The sequence below is a fragment of the Sus scrofa genome, chromosome 4 (genome assembly GCF_054392235.1).
Source record: "Sus scrofa isolate SSC_HxYL_T2T_F1_AM1 chromosome 4, Sscrofa_HxYL_maternal_Yorkshire_Landrace_v2.0, whole genome shotgun sequence".
Taxonomy (NCBI): domain Eukaryota; kingdom Metazoa; phylum Chordata; class Mammalia; order Artiodactyla; family Suidae; genus Sus; species Sus scrofa.
This window is the reverse complement of record NC_139386.1, coordinates 120,540,330-120,557,084: the sequence shown is the minus strand read 5'-3', so window position 1 is coordinate 120,557,084 and position 16,755 is coordinate 120,540,330. Positions and strand designations below refer to the sequence as shown.

At 38.0% G+C, this 16,755-nt stretch overlaps 1 pseudogene across 1 annotated transcript in view; it reads left to right on the top strand.

The window, feature by feature from the left end:
* Nucleotides 1–6,970, top strand: part of LOC100522672 (pancreatic alpha-amylase-like) — a 34,354-nt pseudogene extending 27,384 nt beyond the window's left edge. The window contains exons 4-11 of the transcript XR_002343548.2: nucleotides 304–500; nucleotides 1,115–1,345; nucleotides 2,086–2,219; nucleotides 2,948–3,070; nucleotides 3,163–3,262; nucleotides 5,036–5,154; nucleotides 5,260–5,385; nucleotides 6,750–6,970. The product of XR_002343548.2 is annotated as a pancreatic alpha-amylase-like (transcript). The remainder of the gene's footprint in view (nucleotides 1–303; nucleotides 501–1,114; nucleotides 1,346–2,085; nucleotides 2,220–2,947; nucleotides 3,071–3,162; nucleotides 3,263–5,035; nucleotides 5,155–5,259; nucleotides 5,386–6,749) is intronic.
* The last annotated feature ends 9,785 nt before the right edge of the window (nucleotides 6,971–16,755 follow it).

The window sequence follows — 16,755 nt, the reverse complement described above, 5'->3', positions numbered from 1 at the left end:
GCTCCGGCCTCAACTGCTTCTTACTGACCACCATAAAAAGGCTGTGTTTTTTTTCGTGGTTATGGTAGTTTGGGGTTCTCTCAGTGTATCCCACACGCAGGTCGTTGGCCAAATGGCTAGAACGCCTGTGGGCCTTCCCAGTGATTTTCCCTCACACTTGACCTTTGCTCTTCTGGGAAGCTAAGGTATAAGATAAGGAAGAGGTATCTTAGAGTGTTGCTAACATGCGGTACACCTTGATCAGGAGTCTTCTAATTTCTGCCTCTTTAGAAGGTAACCTGAAATGGAACCTTTGACTTTCAGGTGCGTATTTATGTGGATGCTGTCATTAATCATATGTGTGGAAGTGGTGCAGCTGCAGGAACGGGCACCACTTGTGGAAGTTATTGCAACCCTGGAACAGGGAGTTTCCAGCAGTCCCATACTCTGCTTGGGATTTTAACGATGGTAAATGTAAAACTGCAAGTGGAGGAATCGAGAGCTATAATGATCCTTATCAAGTAAGTAAAAAAATTAAAAAAGCAAGAACTATCTGTGCTTCTCAGCAAGTAGCTTATTGCTCTCCATTTAAAAGCTATTAGTCCAGATTCCTTAGGAAAACAGGGTTCCAAGTCTGACTGTTAAAATGAGAACCTGGAGTTCCTCTGTGGCTTAGCATGTTAGTAACCAGACAGAGTGTCCATGAGGATGTGGGTATGATCCCTGGCCTTGCTTCGTGGGGTAAGGATCTGGCATCGCCCCAGGCTGTGGTATCAGTCACAGCTGCAGCTCTGATTGGACTCCTGGGCTGGGCACTTCCATATGCTAGAGATGGGGCCATGGAAAGAAACACAGTGAAATAAAAGGAATTTCAGGGCAATGCTTAAAATAGTGTTTTCCAAATTGAATTTCTCCCAGTGAAAAAGCTCATCCTCTTTACTTCCTACCTTCTCCATTTTCGTACTAGAAAATATTGTCCAGGCATGCGCATATGAGGATGGCAGTCTCCTCAGAGACCAAGGCCTAGAATGCAGTAAAGGAATGTCTGTTAATGAGTAAATGAATGCATAGTCAGGTGAATGCTCAGGGAAAGATGATGTTTTCTGTATGAGTCACACCATTTTTGCCTCAGTAGGTCAGAGATTGTCAACTGGTTGGTCTTCTTGATCTTGCACTGGAAAAAGATTATGTGCGCTCCACGATTGCTGATTATCTAAACAAACTCATTGACATTGGTGTAGCAGGGTTCCGAATTGATGCTTCTAAGCACATGTGGCCTGGAGACATAAAAGCAGTTTTGGATAAACTTCACAACCTAAACACCAACTGGTTCCCTGCCGGAAGTCGACCTTTCATATTCCAGGAGGTACCTCAATGTGTATACGTGCATGGGAAACCCTGTAATGTAATTCGTTAGAAAAGCAGTAGCGGGTTTCACTGAAAGTACCATTTCTGTGTAGATTAGTGGCTACAGCATTTACACAGCAGGGTGTTGTTTAACCCCCTTCGAGTCAGAGGTAGCACATCTAGCTGTATGACAAGAGGTGTTTGATACAAACGCGGAGAATCTCCTTAGCTTGCAGACAGCTTGTAGCATTTATCAGCTGCCCAGAGAGCATTCGAGATGACGGGTGGTAATGCAGTTGTTGTCCTGAGCTAGTCTGTGTGACTCACTCTTGGCTCTAGCACTCTCAGCTGTGTTGGTTTAGGCTAACTAACTTGTCTGGGTAGCAATTTTTTTTTTCTCCAAAATTAATCGAAAGGGGTCATGGTAATGTCTTTGAAGGATTAAAGAGTTAATATTTATCAACCACGTAGAAATATCGTCATGCAGATATTAAGTGCTGCTATACGCGCGAGCTACTCTTATCATTGACATGTGAGACTACATGAGGCCAGTAATTCCACAGGACTACAGGTCCTTTTGTCCCATCACTTGTACTTTCTTAGCATAGGTGTAGCAAAGAAACAGGAATCTTGCTATAAGGCAAACCGTTAGGGGCATTTGGTGCAACACAGACAGTATAAAGCTATTGTCTGGGTAGTGTTAGTTTACCTTGTTAAAGTTCTTCCTTAACATGAGAGTTTCGTCTCCATTTCTACTAGGTGATTGATTTGGGTGGTGAGGCAATTCAAAGCAGTGAGTACTTTGGAAATGGCCGCGTGACAGAATTTAAATACGGTGCAAAACTGGGCACCGTTGTGCGCAAGTGGAGTGGAGAGAAGATGTCTTACTTGAAGTAAGTGAAATGTGAATTATACTTGGATTTACTTCACACATATTTGTGCCATACTCCAACACGGGTTACCTTCTCAAGGCAGATGTCTTTCACGGATTCATTGACTAATACTGTGGTATAATTCCCCAGACTGCAATTGATTATATTTCTTATTTAGAATGTCAGTCACAAGGAAGTATGTCTAGAAAGCCAAAACATAGAGATTTGCATCTGTGTATTAGAGGACTGTACTAGACTTGACCAATACTGGTAAATAATCTATTAGTGCTAGTTATTATTCAGAAGATTTAGTCGCTATAATGTGGTCGTACTGTAGAATTTAGATATATTAAGAAATTAATTTCATATATAAACTCTTTATCTTCTACGAATACAGTATGTAAGCCTTCTTTTATACCCACTTGTCATTCTGTAGAGTGTGATATCAATGTTCGTTCACCCTTTGGAAATCCACCTCCATCATCATATACCCAAACTATTGGAAACTAATTTTTGTCACACACATCTTCTACCTGTAACATGAATGTAATTGAAGTATTCCTACATATAAACATACATGGAATGTGTCTGAGGATTATATATCTATGTAATTTATGTTTCAAAGGCCCTACAGAATAATCATTTCATTAGAGGGTCCTCTACTGAAGGAAAGACATATTAGGTTACTCTACAACTGTTATGAACGAATGCATTTATTTGAATTTAACGTTCTATTGTTTGTTTTGTAGGAACTGGGGAGAAGGCTGGGGTTTCATGCCCTCTGATAGAGCCCTTGTCTTTGTTGATAACCATGACAACCAGCGAGGGCATGGAGCAGGGGGAGCATCTATTCTTACATTCTGGGACGCTAGGTAGGAAACACAGTTCCCCGATTTTGAAGCTACCTTTGAATGACGTTAAAATATTGTTTTCTTCTGTGATGATGGTATTCTGTGCCTTTTAGACTGTACAAAGTGGCAGTTGGATTTATGCTCGCCCACCCTTACGGATTCACACGAGTGATGTCAAGCTACCGTTGGGCAAGAAATTTTGTGAATGGACAAGTAAGTTTTGGTGTTGTCCAAAAAATATCTCTTTCTCAAGGAGAAGAGGTTTTACTTGCACATGATGCCGTGACATACACTACGTATTTTGTCAAATATTTAGGGAAGGCCAGCCTGTTGCAGGGCTCTTTTAGCAATACGGTGGATATTAAAAAATAAAAACGACAGGTTTCTATTGACCCAGAGTGGGCCAGCTATTTCCAGATATGGTGAGCCTACTTCCTGCCCCCAAATAACCCACTTGAAAATAAGGATACAGCGAGTAAGATAAGTATGCTTCTCATAAAGACCTACTTCATAGCACTGATATGAGGATGAAAAAGCCACACTTGCCAACCCCTTTAAAAAGTACCTGCCCTCAGCACAGGGAGGATAACAAATATTTGTTAAATCCGTTTCTAAAATGTTTTGTACTGGCGTGCAGAGAATTTGCCTAGTTGAACGGAGGTTCAGTAGGGAAAACAGAAGAAGAAGGAAAGTGCGTGTCTTAAAGAAGAGCTGTTTGCAGTCTGTTCTAGGAAGGAGAAAGAGCAGAGAAGTTTTGACAATGTGGCAAAGACATGAATCTGAGCAGTAATTTTAAAAAGGAACTGAGACATAGAGTGTTGAAGTATTTGGAAAGTTAGAGGTAAACTTTGTCTTTAATCGGAAGATTTCACATGCAGCCTCAAGTAGCAACTTCATACCTGAATTAGAAAATCGTCTTCATTGCACCCAAGATAGGTATTTATCTACTTTCTCCTCGATCCCTTTCAAGTTAGGAAGCTCATTCCTTTGTGGAGGACCTCGTTTTGTTTTTAGCGAGCTTTACTATTTGGAAGATGTCCCCTTCTCCTGAGCCTATTTCCTATAATTTTCAGTAACTGGCCCTATTTCTGATGGCAGGAGTCATGGCATAAGTCCATTCTCCCTCTTCCCATAACATTTCCAAGACTTTTTAGGACTTCTGCATGCTAGAAACGTTTGATTTGTCCACTGTTTATGATACGGCATGATTCTAAGACACACTCTGATAACCTTCCTAGGCATAGTCTGTTGTTTATTTAATGATTAAAAGTACCAGTCGGAAGAATACAGTATTGGAGTTCCCTATGCCTGAGAAGTTAAAGATCCAGCATTGTCACTGCGGTGGCTCAGGTTTGATCCCTGGCTAGGAAGTTCCACATGCAGTGGGTGTGGGCTTCAAAAAACTGAAGAAAAAAGAGAACTACATTTAAAAGAGAAACGCACAATATTAAAAGTTTGGTCAGGTGTGTAAAGATTATTGTGGTGTTTTGATTAGTGCACTTACTCAACAAGGAGGAATGAAAGAAAGTAATATTTATTTAGCAGATTTTTTGAAGCATTTTTACATAAATTATTTCAATGTTATAGCAACAAAGCAAAAGCTTCATTTTAAGAAGAGCAAAATCAGGCAGAGAAATGATGAATATTATCTAAGTTTTCTTGGCCAGTTGTCATAGAACCTGCTGTTTCTGACGCAAAAGTCCTTGCCGTTTCCATGAAATTACATTATCTACAAGTGATGTTAAGAAATCATTGCAATTCCTTGGAAAGCAAACGAGAGAGTTAAAAAAAACCAAAACCAATCATACCCTTGTTTGAAATATGGGCCCAGAGAAGGTGAAGTTTGGAAGGAGAAAAGTAAAAATAATGAAGGAGTTGGATTCTAAATGAAGACACCATGAAGACCCCAATAGAACAGATTGAGTTTGGGGAACAGGCTGTGTTAAACATGCCGTCTTTTAAAATGATTTCTTTTTGCCAATCAAGGATGTTAATGATTGGATTGGGCCACCAAATAATAACGGGGTCATTAAGGAAGTTACTATTAATGCAGATACTACCTGTGGCAATGACTGGGTCTGTGAGCATCGATGGCGTCAGATAAGGTAAGACTACTTGTTTAGAGGTATCCTCTAATAATAAACCTTCTGAAGACTTTATCTGAAGCCATGGAATTACTCATCAATGTTTCCCATGCCATTTTGTCTTAGGAACATGGTTTGGTTCCGTAACGTGGTGGACGGCCAACCTTTTGCAAACTGGTGGGATAACGGAAGCAACCAGGTAGCTTTTGGAAGAGGAAACAGAGGATTCATTGTCTTTAACAATGATGATTGGTAAGTTGATACCCATTTGAAATAATGCTTATGCTTTTATATGTTCTTGGTTTATTGCTGTTTTCTTTCTGCTCACCTAATTTTTTCATAGGTGAAAAAATCTGATTTTTTCAGATTTTTCACCTGAAACATCCTCTAGTCAGTGGATTAAGAAAACATAGTGATGAGAAAACGGCCCAAAGAAAAAGATAGCTTTATTCTTTTGATCTGCTCCCCATAAGCCCTCTCCTAAGGGCTTTCTGTTCTGAGCAATTACTTTCCGTGCACTTTTGTGTATCATATGCAGATGGATAGGATGCCCGTGTATATGCTTACATATGCACACTTCACACAAAATACACAAAGTAGTTAATAGAAAAGTTGCGAAATCCCTGGAAGAATGACTTACAGCCTTTGTTGAAATCAAGACAAATTCTGCCTCAGGACCAAAACACTTTTCTCTCTCTCTCTCTCTTTTTTGCCTATTCTGGTCTCTAGTGCTTTTGAGTTTGTCTAGTTCTGTTTTCACTGTCGTATCTCTCTGTGACAAATAATGTCTTTTAAAGTATGTATATAAAGAATATGTATGTTATGTTCAATGATCGATCTCAGGAGATCTTTTGAGTTTTAGTTCTGAGACTTCTCCTTACTGACTTTTCATTTGTGTTCCCTGAATTCTCTGCTTCAGGTGTATTGATTCCCTCACATACCCAGAAGTCCTCTTTGCAAGCAGTTGACATGTGTCAGTCCAGGGTCTGCCGCTACTCATGCTTAGCTCGTTGTAGCCCAAACTGTATTTTACTGATGAAAACTAAAACAAATTCATCTCTTTCTTGATCAAAGAATCCACGGCTGATTCTTTAATTTCTATCGTTTGTAGATGAGAAGAGCAAAATAGATTTATGAGAGGCTTTACCTTTGAAAACCATATACTGCTTCACAGAAATGCAAGCAACTTTTTATCTCCTCTTGAAAAGAATAAATTTTTGAGGAAATAATCAAATTTAAATTCTTGGAAGTAATCGGTATTTTCTTGTGCTCAGATGAGGACACGTTTAAGATACTTGCGTTTACCATGAGAAGCACTTTTCTCTAAGCGAGGCGATCCAGTCCAATTTGCAATGATACTCTTCCGACCTTAAATTTTACAAAATAATGTTCCCTACTGACTGGGAAATTGCTGTGCTTTATGTAAGAATAGTTTTGGCCCTGAGGAAAAGATTTACACCCACTGGAGAAGTCTTTGTGTTGTATTTTCTTTGCAGGGAGTCCCTGACTCCTTAGAGTTCTATGGCTCAGAGTTAAGCTGCTTGTTTTAGAGATGGCCCGTGTTCCTGCTTTTAATTGTGTTGAACTCAAGTTACATCTTAGCTTTTATTTTACAGGCAATTATCTTCAACTTTGCAAACTGGTCTTCCTGGTGGCACATACTGTGATGTTATCTCTGGAGATAAAGTTGGTAGCAGTTGTACAGGAATTAAAGTCTATGTTTCCAGTGATGGCACAGCTCAGTTTTCTATTAGTAACTCTGCCGAAGATCCATTTATTGCAATTCATGCTGAATCCAAATTGTAAAATTTGAATTAAATACATCTTCCAAGAGCAATAAGAAGTGTTTGTTTCCTTTCTTTATGTATGCGACATATAACTTCCTACAATTCATTAGTTTTTGGTAAAAGCTATCATCAGCAATAAACTGGGAAAACTCAGAAAAGCATGAAAATGACATATATGATTATAAGATGATCGCAAACAACAGTTTGTCAGGTGGCAGAAGACTCACATTGACCTCTTTGTCAAAAAAGTTTCCACGAACTCAGAGAAGCATGCTGACAAGTATTTTTTTGGCCATGAACACAATCTGCCAAGCTGTGTCTCTCTCATGTGTGCCTGTATTTCTTCCATAAGGTGTTTCTAACCCTTGGGTAGGGGTAGCAGCTTTTATGATGATTCCCATACAAAGGTATAAGGTCTGGGTGTTTTTCACAATATATAGGCCCTTTCATGGTTTATTAGGTAAAACAATAAAAGACACTAAAATAATGCAATCCGTAATTCTTAATTTTATGGAGCTCACAGGACTTGTCTACTTTTCATTATTTTCTCCTTTACTTTCCCTTTCTAATGGCTATAACCTAATGCTATTGCATGGCTCTTTGTCCCGCCTCTTAACCCCGTAATATCGGTGTGTATACTTCACTTTTTTTTTTTTTCCTCATGATACTCTCACTGTTAATTCTCCTTCACCTGGACTTTAAAATGTGGAATTTATGAAGACGCTCGTCTAGGTCTTATCACTCTCAGTTTAGTTTTTCATGTTTGATTAAGAAAATAGAAACCAAAACTTAGGAAATCTCCACTTTTCTGCCTATACATCAATCTGTTTGTCCTATCACCTATCATTTTCTTACTTTTTTTTAACTCCATTCTTTTTTTTTTTCTCTCTTTCTCTAGACATACTGACTTTTTATTTACTCAAGCTGCCCAAGTTTCCTTTATCTCCTCAAGTTCAACTCTAGGAAATTCTGCTTCTTCTAACTTTGAAGGTTCTTTTCTTAATTAACTCCTATTCATCATTCAATCTTAGTTCAAAGGCCATGATGACAAGGACACTTACTCAGGATTAGGTCAAGTCTCCCTGTTATTGCCATGACCTTCAATACTTGCCTCTTTAGTGCTCACCATGATAGAGTCAGACTCTATTTATTGCTCTTTTTTGAATCCTTTGTCTCAGGCAGGGTCTGGGATATATTATTTATGAAGTCAAAAATTCTTTGTAAAGTAAATTGAGATCATGAAAGAGAAGAAAAGGAAATATGTGTGTATATATATAATTTTTTTTTTGAGGGGAAACTTATTTGTAAAGGAAGGCCTAGCAATAGAGATCTTCCTCCCATTCTCTCTTCAATTCTTCCCCAGTTTAATTAACTTCTGATTACCCTGATATCTCAGGTCATAAATGTCATGGAGTCTCATTGAAGCATAAAAAGTACAAGCATATCTCAGAGATGTTGCTGATTTAGTTCCAGTTCACCACAATAATGTGAAGACATCAATAAAGCAAGTTACATGATGTGTGTGTGTGTGTGTTTTCAGTGTTCTAGTGCCTCTAAAGGTTAAATTTACAATGCACTATAGTCTGTTAAGCATGCAGTGCCATTATATCTTTCTAATGTGCGTACCTTACTAAAAAAGACCTTATTGGGAAAAGAAGCTCTCATTTGAACCTTCAGCGAGTCATAATCACTTTCCAGTAGTGGCGTCAAAGATCAGTGATCACAGACTGCCCTAAAGTTTGGGAAATTTTTGAAATATTGCAAGAATTGCCTAAATGTAGCAGAGAGACCAAGTGAGCACATACCATTGGAACGGTGATGCCCTATAGACTTGCTCAATTCAAAGTTGCCCAGACCTTCAGGTTATAAAGAGCACAACAAAACAAGGAGTGAGGTATGCCTATATTTGACAACGTTCCACATCTCTTCTTGGGAGAAACTCTCAGGAAATGAAGTGTAGAAGGAATATACTCAACATTATAGAAGTCATGTATGTCAAGCCCACAGATAACATCCTACTCAAAGATGAAAAGCTGGAAGTTTTTCCTTTAAACTCAGGAAAACACAGGAATGTCCGATTTCCTCATTTCTATTCAGCATAATATCGGAGGCTCTAGCCATAACAGTTAAGCAAGACAAAGACATAAAAAGGCATCAAGGTCAGAGATGAAGAAACAATTTTTTTCCCTGCTTGCACATGACGTGCTCTTATATATGGAAGCTCTTAAGGATGCCACCAAAAATCGGTGAGGAGGCATAAAAGTCAGTAAAGTTACAAGATAAAAGACGAACCTGAAAAAATAAATTTGTTTCCATACACTAACAACAAACTATCAGAGACACTAAGAAACAAATTCCATTTGCACAGCATCAAAATAAAACAGTATTTCGGAATAAATTTAACCGAGGAGCTGAGGACATTGATGGGAGAAGTTGAAGAAGACACAATAATATCCTATATACTTGGAGTAGAAGAGTCAATAGTGTAAAATGTCCATGCCACCCAAAGTCATCTACACATTTAATGCAATCCTTGTCAAATTCCCAGTGGCATTTTTCACAGAGATAAAAAAATATTCTTAAAATTCATGTAGAATCACACTCACACACACACCTTGAATATGAAAATCAATCTTGAGAAAGCCAAAGTTGGTTTCATCAGAATTCCTTATTTCAAACTAAATCTTAAAACTACAGTAATCAAAATAGTATGGTATTGGCATAAAAATGTATGCATAGACCAATGGAACAGAAGAAAGAGCCTAGAAATAAACCCTTATGTTTATGGTTAAGTTATCTTTGATAAGGAGTTCAATACTAGTCAATGGGGAAAGGGTAGTCTCTTCAACAAATTGTGCTGAGAAATCTGGATACCCACGTGAAAAAGAATGCAATTGGACCCCTGTTTTACAGCACTCAAAAGATTTATTTGATGGATTTAATAACTGAAAGGTAGAACCTCTCAGGTATCACCATAAAACTCCTAGAAGAATGTCTTTCCATTTGTTTGTGTCGTCTTCAATTTCTTTCTGCAGTCTTATAGTTTTTCTTGCACAGAGCTGTACTTTTCTTGGTTAAAATTTATCCCTAAATATTTTGTTTTTAGTGTTATTTTTAGCAGGGTCATTTTCTTTCTTTTTTAGATGGTCCACCATTGGTGTATAGAAATACAACTGATTTCTGTATGTTTATTTTGTATTTTGCAACTTCTGTGAAACTGTTGGCTGGTACCCACAGGACGTTTGGTTGAGTCGTGGGGATTTTCATCATACACACTCACATCATGTGCAGATAGTTACAATTTTGCTTCTTGGAGTTGAATGCCTTTTATTTCTTTGTCTTATCTAATTGCCTTATCTAGTACTTCTAGAACTGTATCGAATAAGAGCATAAGAGTGGACATTTTTGTCTTGTTTCTGGTCTCAGAGGAAAAGCGTTCAATTTTTCTCCATTGAGTATAATGTTAGCTTTGTGTTTGTCGAATACGGCCTTTCTCATGTTGAGGTGTGTTCCTTATGCCCAGTCTGTGAAGGGTTTTATTGTTATTATTGTTATTATTGTTATTGTTATTATTACTAAAAGATGTCTTTTGCCAAATGCGTTTTCTGTTTCTATGATATTTATCTTTCGTTTTACTAATGGGCTGTATTGTATTTATTGATTTGTGTGTTGAACCATTCTTGCATACCAGGGATAAATCCCATCTGATCATGATGTATAAATATTTTAATGTGCTCTTGAATTCAGTTGGCTAATATTGTTTGGGGAATTTTTATATCTGCATTCACCAGGGATATTGGTCTGTCGTTTTCTTCTCTTCGGGTGCCCTTATCTGGATTTGTTACCAGAGTAAAGCAGGCCTCATGGAATGAGTCTGGAAGTAGTCCCTTCTCCAGTTTTCTGGAGGCGCTTAAGAAGGGATTGGTATTATTTTTCCTGAAAATGTTTGGTTGAATTTACCTCTGACACTGTCTGGTTCGGGGGTTTTCTGTGTTGGGAGATTTTGATTTCTGATTCAATCTCTTACATTGTTATTGGTCTTTTCTGATTTTCTATTTCTTCCTGATTCAGTCTTGATAGGTTGTGTGTTTCTAGAGATGTTTGTATTTCTGTCTAATTTGTTGTCATGTAATTGTTCATAATTCGTTGTTAATGAGTTTATATGTTTCTATAGTGGCAATTTTAATGTCTTTTATGTTCTAAGTTTATTTATTTGAGCCTTCTTATTAGTCTAACTAAAGGTGTGTCACTTCAAAAATTGGTTTGGAGTTCTTGTTGTGGCTCAGCCGGTTAAAAACCCAACATACGTGTCCATGAGGATGCGGATTTGATACCTGGCCTCCCTCAGTGGCTCAAGGATGTGGCATTGCCATAAGCTGCAGTATAGGTCTCAGATGCGGCTCAGATCCAGTGTTGCTGTCAGATCCAGTGAAGCTGTGGTGTAGGCCAGCAGCTGCAGCTCCTATGTGACCTCCAGCCACAGAAATTTCCATATGCCCCATACGCAGCCTTAGAAAGAAAGAAAGAAGGAAGGAAGGAAGGAAGGAAGGAAGGGAACAAAAAGAAAAGAAAGAAGGAAGGAAAGAAGGCATCTTTTGGAAGAACCAGCTCTTAGTTTTCTTGTCTCTATTTCATTCATTTTCTCTCTGATATTTAGTATTTCCTTTCTTCTGCTAACTTTGGGTTTAATTTGTTCTTTTTTTCTAGTTACTTGAGAGGTAAATTTTGATTTTTTTAGTTTTAATTTTTTGTGCTTCTTACTTCCTGTATTTATCACTGAAGACTTTCCTCCCAGAACTACTTTTGACATATAGCATAAGTTTGGATACATTTTCATTTGTTTTGATTTAATTTTTTATTTCCATTTTGATTTCTTCTTCAGCCCATTGGTTGTTCAGAACTGTATTAGTTAGTTTCCATGTAGTCATAGAGTTTACAGCTTTCCTCTTGTAGATTTCTAGTTCCTTACCATTGTGGTCAAAAACGATAGTTGTATGATGTTAATCTTCTTAAATTTGCTACAATTTCCTGTCACATCGTATATGCTGGAAACTGTTCCATGTACACTTGGGAAGAATGTATAATCTGCTCCTTGGATGGGGACTGTTTTATTGTTTAGATCCATTTGTTCTAAAGTGTGGTTCAATCCAGTGTTTTCTGGTTGCGTTTTCTGTGTGAACTGTCCATTGGTGACAGTAGTGTACTGACATCCTTTACTATTGTATTGTGGTCTGTTTCTTGCTTCAGGTCTTTTAGTATTTGCTTACTATATTTCAGAGCTCTGCTTTTGGGCGTTTGTCTGTTTACCATTGCTTATATCTTCTTGATCTATTAACCCCTTGGCCATTATATACTAACCGTCTTTGTCTCTTACTGCCATTTTTGGCTCGAAGTCTGTTTTGTCTAAGTATGACTAACCCAGCTCTTTTTGGTTTTCACTCACTTGGACGATCTCCTGTCCCTTCACTTTGAGCATACGTATGCCTCTTGACCTGAAATAAGTCTCTGCTCAGCAGCATATATTTGGGTCTTTTTTTTTTCTTTTTCTTTTCTCCTTTTCCTTCCCCAAACTCACTCTGTGCCACTTGATTGGTGAATCCAATCTGTTTACATTTAGAGTGATTGTTGCTGTATAAGGACTTATCACTCTCATTATTTGCCTTCCTCTTATTTTTTATCTTATTTTTTCCCCCCGTTTCTTTCTGTCTATTTTTGTAAATGAGTGGTTTTTCCCTAGCGATTGTCTCAGTACCCCATTTTTATGGTTTTTGATCCTGTTCTAGATATTTGCCTTGTGGTTACCATGAGGCCTACACAAAGCATCTCATAGGAATAAAATAGTCCTTTTTTTTCATGATAACGACTTTTCTCTTGCAACTATAATGGTTTTACTCTTTTATTCCTTTTATATTTTTGATGTTACAATTTTCCTATTGCTATGCTGTGAATTCATCACCAAATTGTAATAGCTGAAATTTTGTTTAATGTGTTCCTCCTTTAACTTTATACTAGCATTAAGTGGTTAACACACCACTCTAATATAGAGTAACAATTTTCTATTTGCGATTGTCTATTTTTAACCTTTACCAGGGTATTGTGTCCTTTCCCATGTTTTTATGTTGTTAATTAGCTTCTTTGCTTTTCTACTTGAGGAACTTTTTTGGCACCCTTGCAAGTCATGTCTAACGGTGGTGAACTGCTTCAGGTTTTGTTTGTATGGGAAAGCCTTTATTTCTCCCATATATATGAAGGATAACTTAGCTGGATAAAGCATTCTCAGCTGGCAATTTTTAAGCTTTTATCACTTTGAATATGTCATTTCATGCTCTCCTGTTCTGTAAAGCTTTTGATGAGAAATCTACTGATAACCTAGTAGAGTTTCTTTGTAGATAACTTTCTTTTTTTCCTTGGACAATTTTAGTTTTCTTTCTTTGCCGTTAAATTTGTGACGGTTTCATTATAATGTGTCTCGGAAATGATCTTTTTTTTTTGCATTGTGATAGTAGGAAATTCTATAAGCTTGGTGGACGTGTATGTCCAATTTGTTCCCCAGGTTTAAAGATCCCTCAGATATTATTTTTTAAACAAATTCCTTGCCCCCTTTTCCTCCTCATCTCCAGCTAATATAACATTTACTCTTATATTTGCTTTTCTGTTCACATTCTTAAGGTTCATAGGGTTTTTTCATTTAAGAAAATATATTTGTTTTCTACCCTTTTCTAACTGAATCCTTTCTGAATTCCTATCCCCGCAATTACTTAGTCTTTCTTCCACCTCATAGCCTCATATCCAATGAGTTCTTCATTTCATTCCCTGTTTTCCTCAGTTCCAGAATTTCTGTTTGGTTCCTACAAAAAAAAAAAATCATTTTCTTTGGTAGAGAATCTCTTATGGCCATTAATTTTATTCCTGAGTTCATTGGCAGGCCTTTCTGAGTTTTCTTGTCACTTCCTGCATTTCTAATAATAGCTACTTTGAATTCTTTGTCAGATCTCAATATTCTGTACCTTTGAATTCAGTTGCTAGAGGATTATTTTCTTTTTGTGATACCCTATTTCTTTGGTTTTTCTTAGTGTTTGGGAATATGTGCCTCTGCTTTTGCATTTGAAATAGCACATGCTTTTCTTCAATAAGTATTTGTTAATTTTTGCTGGTGCAGCTCAAGCCTGACAATTAGAAAATATTCTTTTGTTTTCCCAAAGGTGGCGCTATATCTCGATTTTTGAGAGTCTGTAGAAACTGGTTCTTGGGGTTGTTCTTGGGCATGTGTGAAAAAAAGCTTGCTTCAGAGTCCAGGGAGGGAGTGGGCTTAGCAAGGGAGACTTTTTGGGGGTACCATAGCCTGGTAGGGAGATCCTGGTGTCGGGAACCCCAGAGCCCTGAAGCAGAGAGCAGGGAACATGTTCCTTCAGTGCCCTTTGATACTCTTGTCTGCCCACTTTCTTTTCCTTCTCATCCCCCCAGTCAAGGAGGTCCCTCCTCAGAACTCCAGATACTGCTGGAGAGAAATGAGACCTTCTAGATATAGCTCATGTGTACCTGGGCAGTCTTTCCCTCACCACTTTTGTTCTCTCCTCTTGTTACAGACAGGCAGCTACCTCTGCTGCCACGGTGGGGAAGGAGGTTGCCTTAGCAAATTCCTCCCTCCCTCCTCTGCCCCCAGACTTCTCTGTGTCCTGCTCCAGTGACATGCTGGCTTCTCCCACAAGGCTGCCTGCACCTCCACAAATTTCCTTATCTCGTATGTGTGTCCACTCAGCTGTGTGCTCTGCTGGTTCCCCTTCTCCCATTTGGAGCAAGTGGGAGAGGGCAGACTCATCCACTCCCGTTGTTCTGCAACCCCTGCTGGGGTCCTGTCCACCTGTTTTGAATGCACAAGTGGGTAGCAATCTCCTAGAGGATCTGGTATAAAATGAAGAGGACTTTTGTTTGGTTATAGATGTCTATTTAGTTGTAAGTCAAAGGGGGAGGAAGAAAAGAACAACTCATACCACCCTGTTGCTGATGTCATGGCAGTTTGGTTGCATTTTAGACTGGTCTGATGGAAATGCTGGCTTATCTTGTTCTTAGGCCTTGTTTTCTGTATCAGTAACCTAAGATGAGATTTTTAGGTAAGTGGTTTCAAGTGATCATTACAAGGGACACTGACAATGTATTAGTGATAGATTTTTTTTTTATAAATCTAAATTCCATAACTTTATATTAAAATGTTTTTACACTTTTTTGGAAATTTTGTTTTCTACTTCAAGTCTGGAAACCATTGGACTAGTTTATTCCAATCGGATCTCTCCGTCTTAGCCCTCTGATCTTCTGGTTTATTGTTCCCTTGACCTCCTATATCGTAAGACAAAGACAGTGTCATAAAAGACTGCTTTGTGAATCAGAGAGCGTAAGGAAACTTATTGGTTGTATCAGTGGAGATAGAATAGGTTATGCTGCAGTGAAAAAGAGCTAAAAAGTTTCATTGCCTTACAGTAGCCAAGTTTACTTCTCATGTTCCTCTCTGACCAAAAAGCATACTTTTCATTAGTCATTTTACAATCTGTCCCATAAACATCATATTGATACATGTTTTACAATCAGAGAAGCCCCAAGTAAAACATTACTTCTGCTTGCATTTCCTTGCCAAAGCAAATCACTTGGGCACTCCTGAATTCAAAAAGACAGAGGCGTATATTTCACCTGCAGGGAGAAGAACCAAATCTTTATAAACAATAACATATTCTGTGGGTGCGTATGAGATGAGGAATAAAAACTAACAACAAAACGAATTTCATTTAGAGTGCAAATTAGAAAAACAGGAAATTTGAGAACAACCCTTACAATTTCTTCAGTCTTCTGCACATACTAATATTAGCTACAGAGGCATTTTCTGATTCCAAAGTATCCTCACATACAATGTTTTATTTTATTTTTTTATAACAACCCAGTGAGGGAGATAAAAAAGACAGAATAGTAGCTATGAGCTCACTCTAGAATTAGATTGCTTCGTTTTGAATTTCAGCCCCAACATTTACTAAAATATGTTGATGGGCATGAAGAGTTTCCTTATCTGAAGACTGAGTATAATCATCATTCCGTTCTGCATTTATATATGTGTGAGGAATCAAAGTGATACTACGTGGAAATGGCATATAGTAACACCCAATGCATAGAGTTAATTACTGTTAATTATTTTTGTATTTTTATCATATTCATCAGCACTATTGCTCTTACCATTTTCTAAATGAGGACCTAAATGCAATCTCTAGACTTCATGTTTTCTCTGAGGTTCACATAGTAGACAGCAAAACTTGGATTTAAAATTAAATTTTTGGCTTAGAGACTGTTTCCATTCCAGTCATACTTATTTAATTTGACATCATCGTATTCTGTGTCTTTAAGGTTATTTTAGCAAAGAGCTTTTTTCTTATAGATTGATATTGATGGTTCAGGGGAAAAAGACTAGTTGAGGCTGGGATGTTGCCAGAGGCCAGCTCCGGCGGCCAGGGAGTATACATCCCGATTGGAGAGGGACACGGCGTCGCCGAATGTACAATTACGGAGACAGCCTCTTTGTCCCTTCTTTCAGGGCGCTGGACTGCTCAAAATTTTATTGGCAACAGTGGTTGATTATATAGACAGTTTTTTGCTGCAGATTACATCACAGTGTTAAAAGTACATTGGTTAACTATTACATGGTATAGCAGCTATGCATCGTGTTTTAAGATCTTTGTTTTAACTAAACTTAGTGGGTACAATTTAGGGGCAGTTAGGTACAATACATCATGTTTTAAGATCTCTGTCTTAACCAAACTAAGTGAGTACAATTTAAGGGCAATTAGGTACAATACAT